The following is a 14,221-nucleotide window of genomic DNA, read 5'->3' as shown; positions in this document are numbered from 1 at the left end:
AGCTAAAATTGTCCTTAAAAAAAGGAGGGGTAGGTGATAAACAGTTATGGTTAAAGGAGGAAGGTGAGAATATCACATCAAGACTAACACTACCTGAAGTTTTTCCTACTTCCACTGATAGTTTAGATGTTGTAGCAGTGAACCAAGGGTCCATCTAGTGCAAAACCCTGTTCACACCATGACCAACCAGCTGCCCATGGGAAAGCCACAGCCAGGACAGGAGTGCAACAGCACCCTACTGCCCATGTTCCTCAGCAAAAGGATGCTTTTAAAGGAGTTAGGGCAATGAAAAGAAGATAAAAGTGTGATCTTTCTACCATTCTATGACAAGCTAATGTATAACAGAACAGAATATCACAAAGCTTTAAAAACATTTCTCTGACATGAGAGCAAGAATGCCGAGCCTCAAAAAACTTTGTGTGGATGGGAAATATATAAATACATATGACACTTGCATTTTTCAAACACAATACTATTGTCCCATGGCTTATGACTCACATGGTTTCTAAAGTTATTTAAGTAACCAGTGGGTTTTTACAAATAAAAGAACACTTGCATTTCCGAAGAAAATAAACAAAACAGAAGGGGGAAGAGGGAATTGAAGCTAAAAAATTGAGGGAGAGAAGGCAGCTTCTAGTATGTTCTGAAGACATACAGAAGCACAAGCAAAGTTAGGCTCGGTGGCAGCAGCAAAGCCAGCTGCGAAAGCAAACTTGCCAAAGGCTGTGAAACCGCAGTAGAGCAGAACAGATTTGATGTAACCAGGGAAATCGGCCGACAAGTATAAAGCTACACAAAGGAGCTGGAGCAATCAATGTTAATAAGGAAACAGGAACAAATTAGCCCAAGCAACAGGGTTTAGCAATGGGGATTTATATGCAAGAGATGTAGTAGACCAAGCTTGGAAAATGGTTTCAGAAAGTGCTTTACTGTGATCTGTCCTATAGAGTTCATCTCAGGGACAGAAATCCTCTGGCTCTGATCCTCATTCCAACAAAAGACTTAGACCTGTGGCTGAAGACATCTTGCATGAGGTCTCTGTGGACCACCACAACCATCAAATGCATTCTTTCCTCATCCTAACTGCTGCTTTGGGATTTCCTCCGTTCCTTAGTGATGTAGCAGTTCTAGTCACCCAACAGAGCCTCATCTAACACTTAAAATATCTGCACTGCTGGTTTGTCTGAAACCAACTCTCCAGAGCATAAGCCTACCTGACTGCAGCCACAGCAGCAGGATTTTGCAAAGGAATTCATATTTCATTTGCAGAAGGGCCAAATGAAGAGAAGGCGCCCTAGGGCGAAGTACTCTTGCACTATTTCCCTTCTGCTTTGTCTCTAGGTCTCTTAAAACCTCTCTCCTGTATTCTAAATTCCCCTTTCTTACACTCTGGATGCCCTTTCAAATCAGGCACTCTTTTAACTCTGCTTAGCATCCTCACATCTGCTGTATTTCAGCTGCACACATGTATGGATGGGAACACTAGTACTCAGAGTGAAATGTTGGCTTTCTGCCTAAGTCAAGTGTGCCGCTCTGCTTCCCCCACTCATATTCTCTGCAAGGCCAGCCTATTCTGCAAGAGGCAACATATGCAAGTCCACAGGAGGGATCCTCTCATACTCCAGCTGCAAAAAGAGGACAAAACGAGACCATCCTTTTGCTAGATCATTGGACTCAGAGGCATTTAAGACGGCTACTTCTCCAAGTCTATCAGTAATACCAAAGTGACCATTCAGTGAAGGAAGCCCCTACTGGAAGCTCAGCCTCAGAAAGGCTTTTTCAGACAAAGGATTTCCTAGTCTTATTGAACAGGGTAGCTAATATCCTGGCCATGAATTGCAGGATGGGGTGAGAAAGAAAAGAAACTTGTCTCTGATTTTCACATCAGGGTGGCAAAAGGTTTTCTTGGGCACACACCAACCTCTTCACTGTTCTTTTCCCCAACAGCTTTATGGAAGCAATGTAGGTAAAATGAGATAGAAATATAGAAACAGAGCAAGTCAGAAGGGCCCTCCTGAGTCATCTAATCTGAGCCCCGGCTCCAGCCGGCTCCGCTTATGACATGCCTACCATGTGCATGTCCAGTCTATCCTGATACACCCTCACTGATGGGGCTTCAACCACCTCCCATGGAAGCCCATTTCATACCCTCGGGGTCCTAACCATCAGGAAGTACTTCCTGGCATCCACCTTGAATCTTGGTTCCTTGAGCTTTGCTCCACTGGAATGCAGGTCCATGCAGATCAAATAGCTCTTTTACAAGAAAAGTTCTGTAACAGGCACAAAAGGTGATGGACAAATTGCAGGTGCCCTTGCTGGCTGTTCTAGTTACTGGTGCCCTATATTCAAAGGTGGGGATGATACTCCCAAGAATCCACAGGGAAAAGAGGGGATTGGGCCTCCACAAGGGTCGTGCAGGCACCTAACCAACCATGAGGGCTTCCTCCACATGACTTACTACCATCCGGGCCTCCTATCTCTGGACAGTAGGACAATGTACAAGGTAAAAGATATTCCAGGGAATACTCTACATTGTTTGCCCATGCCTCTTAGAGTGAGTGAGAACAGCAACCTATGTAAGAATATTCTTGTCCATGGCAGGATGAGAGAGACAAGCAGCAAGGAGGAGGAGGCGGAGGAGGAGAAGGCGGCGGCGACAGCAGGAGACTCACCTAAAAGGGCAGTCACACTGTGGGTTGTGGAAGTTCATTGCAGGGACAAGAGAATTGCAGGGGCAAGGCCTCTGAATGGGGGTAGATGAGTGGAAAAATTCTGCTATACAGTAAGCTACAAAATATTATGAGCTGGAATGTTCAAGTTCAGGCTTCCTGGTCAAGTGTTTATGCCCTTTCCCAGCATACATCATTCCATTCACCACCTCCACACTCTGTGGCCACTAAGCACACTCATTTGGGAGTTGAAGAACTCATGCTTAAACTTATTTGTACTGTTGAACACCTTGGGGTCCCCCTGAGCTTGCCAACACCTCCAACCTGCATGTGGATGATGCCACGTTGGCCACATAAAGTTCAGTACAGAATGAGCTGGCTATTAATGTACAAGGTAACTTTTCTTCACTGCGAGGCCCAAGGTCTAGTGATGGATCTTAATCATCTCAAATGAGGCTCTTCATCTCCTTGACCTACTTTTGGAAATAGCTGCTCACACTCAGCAGGGGCTGTTTAGGTTGGCCTTGTTGTCGGCTTTAGCAGTGGGCTGGCTGCATGAGAAGACAACAGCTGTAAGGTGAGGGGCAGGAGAATGCACTGGGAATCAGTTAGCTGTGGCAGGGAAGGAACCCAAGAGGCCAAGAGCTACAGGATTGATTCTAATGTGCACTCAGTTGATGCTGAGGGAGTAATATGGACCTGGCTAGGAGATTCGGAAGTACTGAACAGAGCATTCTTGGTCATCTGATGACCAAGATCCAGCCCAATCCAAAGATCAAGTGAGCCTGCCAGAATTTTACTGTCTTGTTACTCAGTGGCTGACTGAAAACACCTTGCGTGGATGATGTAGGGAGGGTAGATTAAAAAGGACTCTCCAAAGGCCTGCATCCCAGTTGAGTGCTGGAGGTGCTCAGGAAAGGCTTCCAAGTGAAAGTCCCTTGAGTGAAAGTTGTTCCTGCTTGAGAAATAGCAAAGAGCGCTGATATAGGAAACAGCACTGGAAGTATGTGGCCACTATCGAGACTTTTCCATATTGCAAGGGCTGCTAGTAGAGATATAACTACTCACAGAAGTGATCCTCTTTCAGAGTTACTGCAGAGCTGGTGGACAGATTTTTATTTTGCCTCTAACAGAAACCACTTATCTCAAGGACTCTTAAGATGCAATATTAAACTTGCCTCTTTAGGGCATTGTTTAGCTTCTCAGCATTTCACATCCATTACAAAACTCTCATCACCGCAGGTGTTTGGGTCAGCACAGAAAACATTTGCTGTGCCCACCTCTGCTGATATGGATTTTTTAAATCAGCATTTCTCACAGCACTTCTGCCTTCCAGCAGTCCCCCTCTGAACACACAGCTAAATTTTTAACACCATTGCAGATGTTATTAACAGTTTGCAGGGTCATTTTTTATTTTGAGAGGGGAAGAATTTCCCTCATCACAAAGGCATTCATCACAACACTTACATTTACTTTATGAACATCAGTAATAAGAAGTGGGCAAGACAGTTTGATATGGAAACTCCAGAGCTCACACTGCAAAATTCATCTACCCGGTTCAGCTGTTAGTAATGTTATTCCAAGATCTGTGTAGTGGCTGAAAAAATTCAGCTGAGAACCAGAGAGTCTGCCTCACAGAGACCATAGAAAAGGCATCACAAGGTAGGCACACTCTTAGGGCAAATAATGCAACCACCTTGCCAAACCCAAGCCAGTCTAGGTCTGGACAGTGCCAAACTGGGAGACTAAGGAAGAGAAGCAAGCTACAAATATAGCAACTAAATATATATTTTAGCAACACTTGCAGGAAAACAATGCAGGAAAGGACTATTGCCCTAATGCCACATTTTGGGATTTCCATGGACATCTGGTTGGCCACTGTAGGAAACAGGATGCTGAAGCAGGTAAATAGACCTTTGGTGTGATCCAGCAGGGCTCTTCTTGGGTAAGCCCTAGGTTCAGTTCTTGCCTCTGCCACAGCCTCAGGCAAGCCATTATGTCTCAGCTTCAGCCCTACACCTACAACATGGTAAGAATAATTCATGTGGGCTTACACACTTGCACAGCGCTTGAATGAATTGCTAAGAAAAGGTATAATGGAAAGCATTCTGAGCACTAACTGTGAGTTCCAAATTCAAAAACAGGTTTTAGCAGCTGAGGTCATCACTCAAAAGAGTTGCAAGAGAGCTAGATTCAGTTCTCATCTGGGCTGCTAATGCAGAGGCTAGCCTTAGGCAAGTCACTATTTTCCACCTCTAAAATGAGAACAGTCTGTCTCTCTCACAGGATTCTCTACAGATAAATACCTCACGATATATTTTGTAGTTTGGAAATGGTCTATGTTAACAAAAGTGACCAGATTTTAATTAACTCCCACAAACACTTATGTCACTGATGGCACAGCAACAGTGCAAAAGAAAATTCATAAAACCTGCTGCATGGAGAAGTTTCTTATTTGTCACAGGTGTCTAGTAAGTAGCTATTTACAAGTCAGTAAAACAGCAAACGGAACAGTAGAATTGTCTTTGAAAAATAATTTCAACATGAAGCAGGAAGAGAGGATTTAACAAAACATGAAAACAGAAGATCTCAGCCAAAATGCTGCCGGATCTTGCAAAGCTTAGTCATCCTCTGGATCAATCACCAGGTTTAACTGCAAGTACTCTGTATACAGATGAATATTAATCAGACACCAACAGGAGAACAGGGTAATAAGGAGAGAACTAGCCAGCATCCTGCAGCTTCTTCTAATGCCTCAAAGCTTCTCAAGAGAGACTGCTTCTATCTACTTCAAGATGAGGCAATTAAGACCAAGCCATGTACCTCCCACAGCTTTCTTCTGAGAAATGCATTCTGAATGCAGTGTGCTTACTGCCCCCCCCCCCCAGTCCCCACTGTCAGCCTAACAAAACAAAGGGTGAATAAGACATTCCAGAGAGGTAGTCATGCTAGTCTGCTGCAGAAGTTACTGTGTGCAGAGCAGGGTTTCTTTGGGTGGGTATCACCAAGTGAGATGATCCTGGGTGGGCTACCCCATGGAGACAGTTCTGTTTTCAGTGGCCTATCCTCCACCCCACTTCCACATCAACACTTCATCATTACTGTTGTGCACCCCCTTTTAGAAAGGCTCACTTGTTTGCTTCTATAGTACTTCTATTGCTTCTTCTATTCATGTTTAATTTTTGTCCAAAAATGTATTGCCCATAACAGCCTTCCTGATATTTTGGATAATTCCAGCATGCCCAGCCACTGACCAGACTAGCTAGAAAGTGAAGCCCAAAACCTCTAGTGGGCACCAGGTTGGGAAAAGCTCCTCTACATAAATCTATACTTGTATACACATTAACAATAAGAAAATCTAATCTTATGGAATACTGTGCTTTCAATTATAGAGGGGAAATGGAGAGCTTCCAAGCTGGAATTAATTTAAAGAGCACCTCAACATGATCAGTAAGTTTACAGGTGGGTTTCATTTCAAAGTATTTGAGAAACATTGACTTAAAGTGAGATTGGGACAGTTTGCATATAACACTAAACCACCGTGGGTTAATTGAACCATGTGGCTTCACAGCATGTTGTTTAACCCTCATGTAGCCTATGCTGTCTGGACGCACATGACACAACAAGCCACAACACCCACCCACCTCTACTTGCTTGTTTAAAATGCTGGCCAGAGCTCACTGTAAAGCAGGGGTGGGCAATTAATTTTCCTATGGGGCCACATGAGAAACTTTGACAGTTAAGGGCCGGACCAATACACTTACAACTCTGCTCAATATATATCTCTATAAAAACAGTAAATGAAACATTACAATAATACAATGAAAATGTGGAGCACAGAACAACACTATTTAATGAATATTCACAAAATCATTAACATTAACATTACATGAAAAGCAATAAATTCAATTCAATTTAGCAGATCCTTCAAAATAAAAGTAGTGCAGTTGTATTGCTTGCATCTATATTATCATGATATATATTTACATTGAGTTTTAATTTGCCAGTGACCTCATGCGGGCCAGTCAGGGTCAGCCATCGGGCCGGATGTGGCCCGCGGGGGGCCGTACAATGCCCAGGTCTGCTGTAAAGCCTTGTGGGTCGATTAAACCATGGTGGCTTAGTGTTCTAGGAAAGCCAGGCCAGTGCCATGAAGTTAATGTGGACTCTCTTCATCAGATGTATGCAATGGTAGCATCAGTGGGTAGGTTTATATAGGGCAAATGATGGATGGAGAGAGAATGGGGTTGGAGCAGTTTTCACAGAGCAAGGCCCAGAGGCCAAACAATACACTGAGCACAAATTAAAGCAAGAGTCACAAGATATGTTGGAGCAGATTTGACCTGCTTGGACAAACTGGGAAAGAATGATTAATAGTATACATAAAGCCCTAAATAAGGACAGCAACTTTCTTTACTGTGCAATTCTATACTCAGATGTAGGTCCAACTGAGTCATTCTGACATCAATCCCTGAGCAAATTCTGGAGCAGATTATAAAGCAGTCAATTTGCAAACACTTTGAGAACAATACAGTGTTTACTAGAAGCCAACATGGATTTCTCAAGAACAAATCCTGCCAGTCTTATCTGATTTCATTTTTTGGCTGGGTAACCTCCCAGTAGACTGAGGGAATACATAATCTATCTTGACTTCAGCAAGATGCCCCATGATATCCTGATTAGCAAACTAGCAAAAAGTGGGCTGGGTGAAACAACTATCAGGTAGATGCACAGTTGGCTATAGAATTGGACTCAAAGAATGCTCATCAATAGCACCTTCTCAAACTGCGAAGAGGTCACGAGTGGGGTACTGCAGGGTTCAGTACTGGGCCCAGTGCTCCTCTATATTTTTTCATTAATAATTTGGGTGAAGAAGTTCAGGGAATGATTATCAGATATGCAGATGACACAAAACTGGGTGGATAGTTGGAAGACAGAGAGCAGATTCAAACTGATGTTGATAAGCTGGAATATACTGGGCTGAAAACAAAAGAATTAAATTCAATAGGGGCAAATTCCAAGTTCTGCACCTAAGAAAAAGAAACCAAATGCAAGATGAGGAATACATGACTCAACAATAGTGCAATTGTTGGATCTTGGAACTGTTGTAGAGCACAAGCTGAATATGAGCCAACAATGTGATATGGCTGCAAAAAAAGGCAAATGCTATTTTGGGATGCATTGGTAGAAATATCACTTCCAAATTATAGAAAGTACTAGTTCCCCTATACCTCTCAGTAGTCAGACCTCATCTGAAATACTGTGTCCAGTCCTGGGCACCAAGATTTAAGGAAGACAAAGGAAAATCAGAAAGGGTCCAGAGGAAGGCAACAAACATGATCCAGGGTTTGGAAACACTGCCCTGTGAGGACAGACTGAGAGAACTAGGCATGTTCAGCCTTGAGAAGAGAAGACTGGGGAGGGGGGGGCATGATACCACTCTATAAGTACCTCAAAGGTTATCACAAAGAGGAAGGTCAAGATCTCTTCTCACTGATACCAGAGTGTAGGACACAAAATAATCAAGTCAAGTAGAGACAGCCCAGATTCAGGCTAGATATCAGGAAAGGTTTCCTCACTGTCAGAGCAATATGACAGTGAACCCAGCTGCCTTGAGAGGTTGTGGGCTCTCCCACAGTGGAGACATTAAAAAAGAAACTGGTCAGTCCTTTGAGTGGGATGTTGTAAACTGGTGACCTGCAACAGCAAGAGATTGGACTCAATGGTCTTCTTGGCCCTTTCAACTCTACTATTCTATGATATCATGAATGTGGCTTATACATTGCACAACATAACAGAAGATTCTGGAATACATTCAAGCCCTCTTTGTATCATAGATTTGTTTTTAATGGCCTTGGGACATATAATCATGTTCAGTGGAGGGTGTAAAACTGGTTTTATTTTGTATTAAACTTATAGAGGTTTTATATCATATTTTGTATTTTAGGGGGTTTGGGGGATCCTTGAAAAAGCTTTGATTATTGGATGATCTTGAGATGTAATAAATCTACCAAAAATACCAATATCTTCATAAACCTGTATTTATGCAAGCAAGACTATTCAATAGCTCTGCAATTTTTCAGCTATGTTAAATGCCCATAAGATATAGTGTTACAGAGGCTATCTTTATCTTGTAAAAAATATTCATGTAGATCAAGTCCAAAAGTTAATAGTATTTCCCAAACCCAAATCAACTGAGGCTCTTAGAATACATCTCCCATCATCCTGACTTCAGACTGAGGTTTATGGGAGTTCCAGTCAATCATAATCGGGGCTGCAAGCCTGAGAAACACAGAATATATGGTTCTCTGACCATCTCCAAGTACTAACACCTTAATCTTTCACATTACATTAAATTCTCTTTCTGGGACTGAGATGTTTATCCTTTCAGATGCACTGCCAGATGGCCAGAAGTAGTTCTCAAATGTGCTGTTACACTCCACTCTCAAGGCTACATAAGCCTTCCTCTCGGGACAACTACAGTTTTTTCTTTGTTTTAAGAAAGAGGTCCAAACCAGAATCCTTGGTAAGAAACCATTTTTAAAATAAGTCAACTTTTCCTGAGATGAAACCTTGTTTGGCAACACTCATTCTTACCTTAAACACAAGGAAAGGCAGGTTAAAGGAAGCAAGGGGATGAATACTGACACTGTGCTTATGTGGATTTGAGGGCGGGACAAAAATACCCATCAAAACAGGGATACTCAACTAGCTACAGATACAGCAGAAGCCAGTGTAGCAAAAAATCAGTCAGAAATCAGATAGGCAAGCAGGCAGGAGAAGGCATTCATACCACCTTTAAAAACTGTGCACATCAAGAAGGCCCACTCCAGTCTCCAGAGAACTTTCCCTAATAAACGAAAATCCCCTTTATTGTTAAGAGACTTTATAAAAATAAGAGTGAAATTAATTTATAGCAGTCCCAATGCCTTCTTAGACTGAGACATCCTGCAGCCTGAAATAACTTGGAAAGGTCAACAGCTCAGCTTTTGCACAAATGGATTGTTCCAGGACCATTGCTCAGTGAGGAAAAACATGTTTTAAGAAGAGAAAGGTGCAAGACACAGTTCCTGCCTCTCAGGAAGCAAAGCAATGAAAGACCACTGTCTGAGATTTCTGAGAACGTGTAAGCAGCACATAGGCTCCATGTGCCCCTTGAAAGCTTTCAATTAAGTCAGTACAGATGCCTATGCAGGACTGCAGGTGAAAAGAAGCCCTCCCCACCCCATGCAAATTCAGCTCCATACAAATTGGCAAGGAACTAAACAGTAGGCTTGTGTGAGCATGATTGCAAAGGTTCATTGTATGATTACCCATTTTCTCCCCATGAAAATCACATTTCCCACAGTCTATTCAGCAACTGTTCAGAGAACTGCCACCTGAGTACACAGGTTTAGTAGACTAAATATCTTGCTTCCCATAAGGCAGCTTCTGTGCCTGCATCAGGCTAGAACACTAGCATATTGTTTCCATGAATGAGACTGGGGATCATGCATTTCCTCTTTTTCCCTCCAGCAGATTTGTAAGGTTACAAAACTCCACTTTCATTTTACCAATTTAAGGTAAATTTAGAATGCCTTTTCTAGTCCCTACTTGGCCATACATTTCACCAGTTTAGTGCCAATCAATGACTCTCGGCCTAGCCTACCTCAATAGGTTGTTGTGAGGATAATATGGAAGAGGTTTATGCAAGTCCCCTTGGACTCCTTGGAGGAAAGAAGGGATATAAATGTAGCAAAAGAACAATTAGGATTAAAACAGTTAAAACAGGCAATTAATTAGTACACATAAACACGTACGCCGCATCGAAACCTTCGCCCATGGCAGCCCCACACCTCGGGTTTTACCCTCAGGTGACTCCCCGCAAGTAACTTTCCTTGCCCCGCCGTGGCCGTGGCCCTGACAGCCCCTCCGATAAAAACAGACCGGCAAGCCCATCCCACCGGGAGCCCGGAGCCACCGCTCTGGTTCTCGTGAGCTGCTGAAGGGCGACGACGCCACGCGGAGAAGCCGAACGTAAAAGCCCCTCCCCGTTGCTCACCTGGACCGGGGAACCTGGGCCAGGCCCCCTCCTAGCAACCGAGGAGAGAGACCAACTCCACTCTCGCAGAACACTTCCGCCCACGCTACTACTCACTTCCGCCCGTACAAGGCGTCTCGGCCCCTTCCCTACGAACCTCACTTCCGCCCTTACATTGGCAGCTCTTTTTTAATGCGTTCTCAGTAAAGATAATTTTTTGGATGCGTGTTGTGCAATTTGTGTGCATCCTGCCTTATTAATATAAATATTCTAACAAATTTGCAGTCATAGTTCCTAAGGATAATTCGGGTTTCCATGTGGAGAACGATAACCTTTTTATGCTCAAGACAAGGGAGTCCTGTGCAATCCTATGCATATCTATTCCGCATTAATTCCCATCGAGTTCAGTGGAACTTACTCCCAGGCAAGTATGTATTATTGTGTTATGAGTCTTCTCCATTTAAAACTCACAAATCTCTGGAGATTGAGCTGGGGGGACCACGCCTCCTTATATTTTCTTTGCTTCATTTTTGCTTTTTTACACACGTACAATTATTACATAAGTTTTAGGAAAACAGCAGGGAAGCCTTTGTTTTTCTTTTGAAATATGCAGATGCTAATATTCGAGAGAGTGCCCGGAAAATGCTTCTTTTATTCCTAATAGTACATGCAATTGGGGATATACCTGAAATTTTAGGCTGATAAGGTCAGTACTTTGAAACATCTTCAGGTTCTGTAATAGGCTAGGCACTTGCATTCAGTATAATTGAACATTCAGATGAATTTGCTTAATGCAAAATGATCCAGTTTTCAATATCACTTTTGAAACAACCAAGGAAGCATGCCAATCAGCTGACAGTGAAGGACCATGAAAAAATCTTCCTAAACTTCCCTGTGCTCCAGGAAAGTTGATTTTAATGAACTCAGAACAGTGATAAGCAGGAATCCATCATAGGAAGAAAAACAGGAAGCGGAATTGAAGAGAGGATGGAATGCTTATCAGGCTTGCACATGACACAAAAAAGTGTGGGATAGCTAATACCTTAGAAAAGAGAAACAAAAATCATGACAATGCTGATAAATGTGAAGACTGGACAAAAGATAAAATGTAACAAAGTGCAAATTTCTTAATTTATGACCAAGACAAAAATATGCACAGGATACCTCACTTGGCAATTATTTGTGCGAAAAGGATCTTGGAGTTGTGGCTGATCACAAGCTGATATGAGTCCGCAGTATGATGTAGCTGCAAAAAAGGCAAATACAATCTTAGGTTGCATAAATACAAGTACAGGAAGTATAGTTTAAAAATCTTAGGAAGTGATCGTCCCACTGTGCATTGGTGAGATTCCTCACGGCATGCAATGCAACGTTGCAGGTTTGCCATAGCTGGCACTTTTTTGCCTTGACTTACCAGCTAGATGTGCACATAGTTTCTATGCTACACACTCTGTTCTCCCACTCTCACCACACATCCCAACAACCCCTCCAAGCAAAATCTCCTTCTGCATTGCATTGTTCCTCGTGGACCTCAGATACCTTTGCTTAGACTTCAAGATAGGTTCTCTCTCTTCCTCCTCCTGCTTGTACGTCCTCCTTTTTAATACTTCCTAGCCAATCCAGCCCACAACTTTTTCTAAGGTTAAAATAAACACTTTAGCTGCAATTACCCCTTTTCTCTCAATGGGTTTACTTTCTGCAGAAAGACGGCTGTGGGTAATAGAGACTGGATGCCTAGAGTGGCCCCTTCTGTTGCTACTCTTTCTGCAGGACTCACCACCATGAATGGGACAAATGGAGCTCCTGGATCTGGATGTCACAAGAAGACAGAGTGAAGCATGGAAAACATGCAAGAGACCATTGTTTCTTTCTGTGGTTTCCAGAAACAAAACATACTGTGCTGAAATTCTGAAACTAGATATCCATAACACAATAGGCCCACTAGGGTAAAAATCACTGTGGTGTCTCCTGCTGTATGAACCTGGATGCTGGTTCCACCACCACACTAATATTTCAGGTAAATTGGAGAAGGGGAACAAAGGTAATCGAGCAGGTGTGCAGCTGGAAGTAGGCTGTGGATGGAAGTCACCAGCGCTGCTGAAAGCTTTCCATGCTGCCCTCTGATTGCTGTGCAGCTGCCAAAGGTCTCCTTTCCCCAGGTCATAAGCTTTATGGGCAAAGGCTCAATGACATCTGCCTTCCTGACTTGGTGCCTCCAGAGGTGTTGGACTACACTCCCCAGCATTCCTAATCATTAGCCAGCTGGCTGGCTTCACGACACGCTGCTTGGGGATAGGGAATGGAAGAATGGTGAGGCTATTCAGAACAGGTAGAGTCCTGAACTTTCCCAGCATCCAAAAGCCAGGTTAGTTGTCTGGAGCATGGTAAAACTGCATGGTCTTCAGCACGTTTGGAAGAGCAGCAGAGATAACGGCTTTGGCGCTGCCTTCTGTTATATTTCTGCAGGTGAGGGCTGCTTTTGGCCATGAGGACTAAAACAACCTCCTTGACTGATGCAGTTTCAACCCCCACCGTCTCGTAGGCATTGGGGTTGGACCCTGTGCATACTGATGGACCTTGAAATTGCTTGAGGTGCGGTCTTTCGTTCTTAGCCTAGGGAAAAGAATTGATGGATCACTCAGGCAACTTGGGAGGCTCTTGGAGCATCCCCTGGCCTATTCAACGAAACAATATGGCCCCAGCCAAGGGGAATGCAAGCTCTCTTTTGCTTGTTTATATTCTGTCTCCTTATTTCATCACTGTATTCAATCAAGTGTTTACTATCTTTGATACTGATGGTTTGTATCTTCCTAAGTGTCCTCAAATCTAAAATGAGATGCCTTGGCTGGACCAGGCCATTAGGGATTGATCAATGGAAAGTCATCCTGCTAGAGACCTGTATTTCCATACCTTTTACAGATTTTTTTCCAAATATTGCTGCTGCTGATAAAATAATAATGATACATATAGTAACAACATCAGTATCACTAATCAGAATAGGTGAGATTGCTTTGTGATGGAAGGGGGTTTACTGCAGTGTTGAACAATATAATCTTTCCTGCTTCTACTTTCTGATAACATCATTTGTATTGTAGCATTTGCTGTTTCTGTTATGAGTTTAATAATGCTTGCCTGCACAGAAGAATGCAGACCAGGCCATTATTTTATGTCTGTTCATGAGAATTCTGCATTAAAATGCATCTCTGGACAACCTGTTGCCTAAACTGTAAATGGTAGAGCTCTCAAAACTTGACGGCTGGTCTCACTAGCTATACTGTCTTGCAGCATAGTTTCAATTTGTGGTTGAAGTTGGTCATTTTTCATTAAGGAAATGTTATTTCAAGCATAACTCAAAATGATATCAATAAACTGAAGCACTGAACCAATAGCAACATAATTTAATTTATCAAGGACAATTTGTGTTACACTTTAAAAGAACAAGATACTTGAATGTGCAATAGCCAATAATTGGCTTGGCAGTTTCACCTCTGAAAAAGATTTAGACTGAGGTACTAATGAATAATAAATTTAT

At 42.8% G+C, this 14,221-nt stretch overlaps 1 protein-coding gene across 1 annotated transcript in view; it reads right to left on the bottom strand.

Moving 5' to 3' along the window:
• The window catches only part of WASHC1 (WASH complex subunit 1), a 48,037-nt gene extending 37,225 nt beyond the window's left edge, over positions 1-10,812 (bottom strand). The window contains exon 1 of the mRNA XM_044417043.1: positions 10,711-10,812. The gene's annotated coding sequence lies outside the window, so the exon portion shown is untranslated. The remainder of the gene's footprint in view (positions 1-10,710) is intronic.
• Between the last annotated feature and the right edge of the window lie 3,409 nt (positions 10,813-14,221).

Source organism: Varanus komodoensis, unplaced genomic scaffold, assembly GCF_004798865.1.
Source record: "Varanus komodoensis strain SLA01 unplaced genomic scaffold, ASM479886v1 scaffold85, whole genome shotgun sequence".
Lineage (NCBI taxonomy): Eukaryota > Metazoa > Chordata > Lepidosauria > Squamata > Varanidae > Varanus > Varanus komodoensis.
The sequence above is the reverse complement of the archived record's forward strand: the minus strand, read 5'-3'. Positions and strand labels throughout refer to the sequence as shown.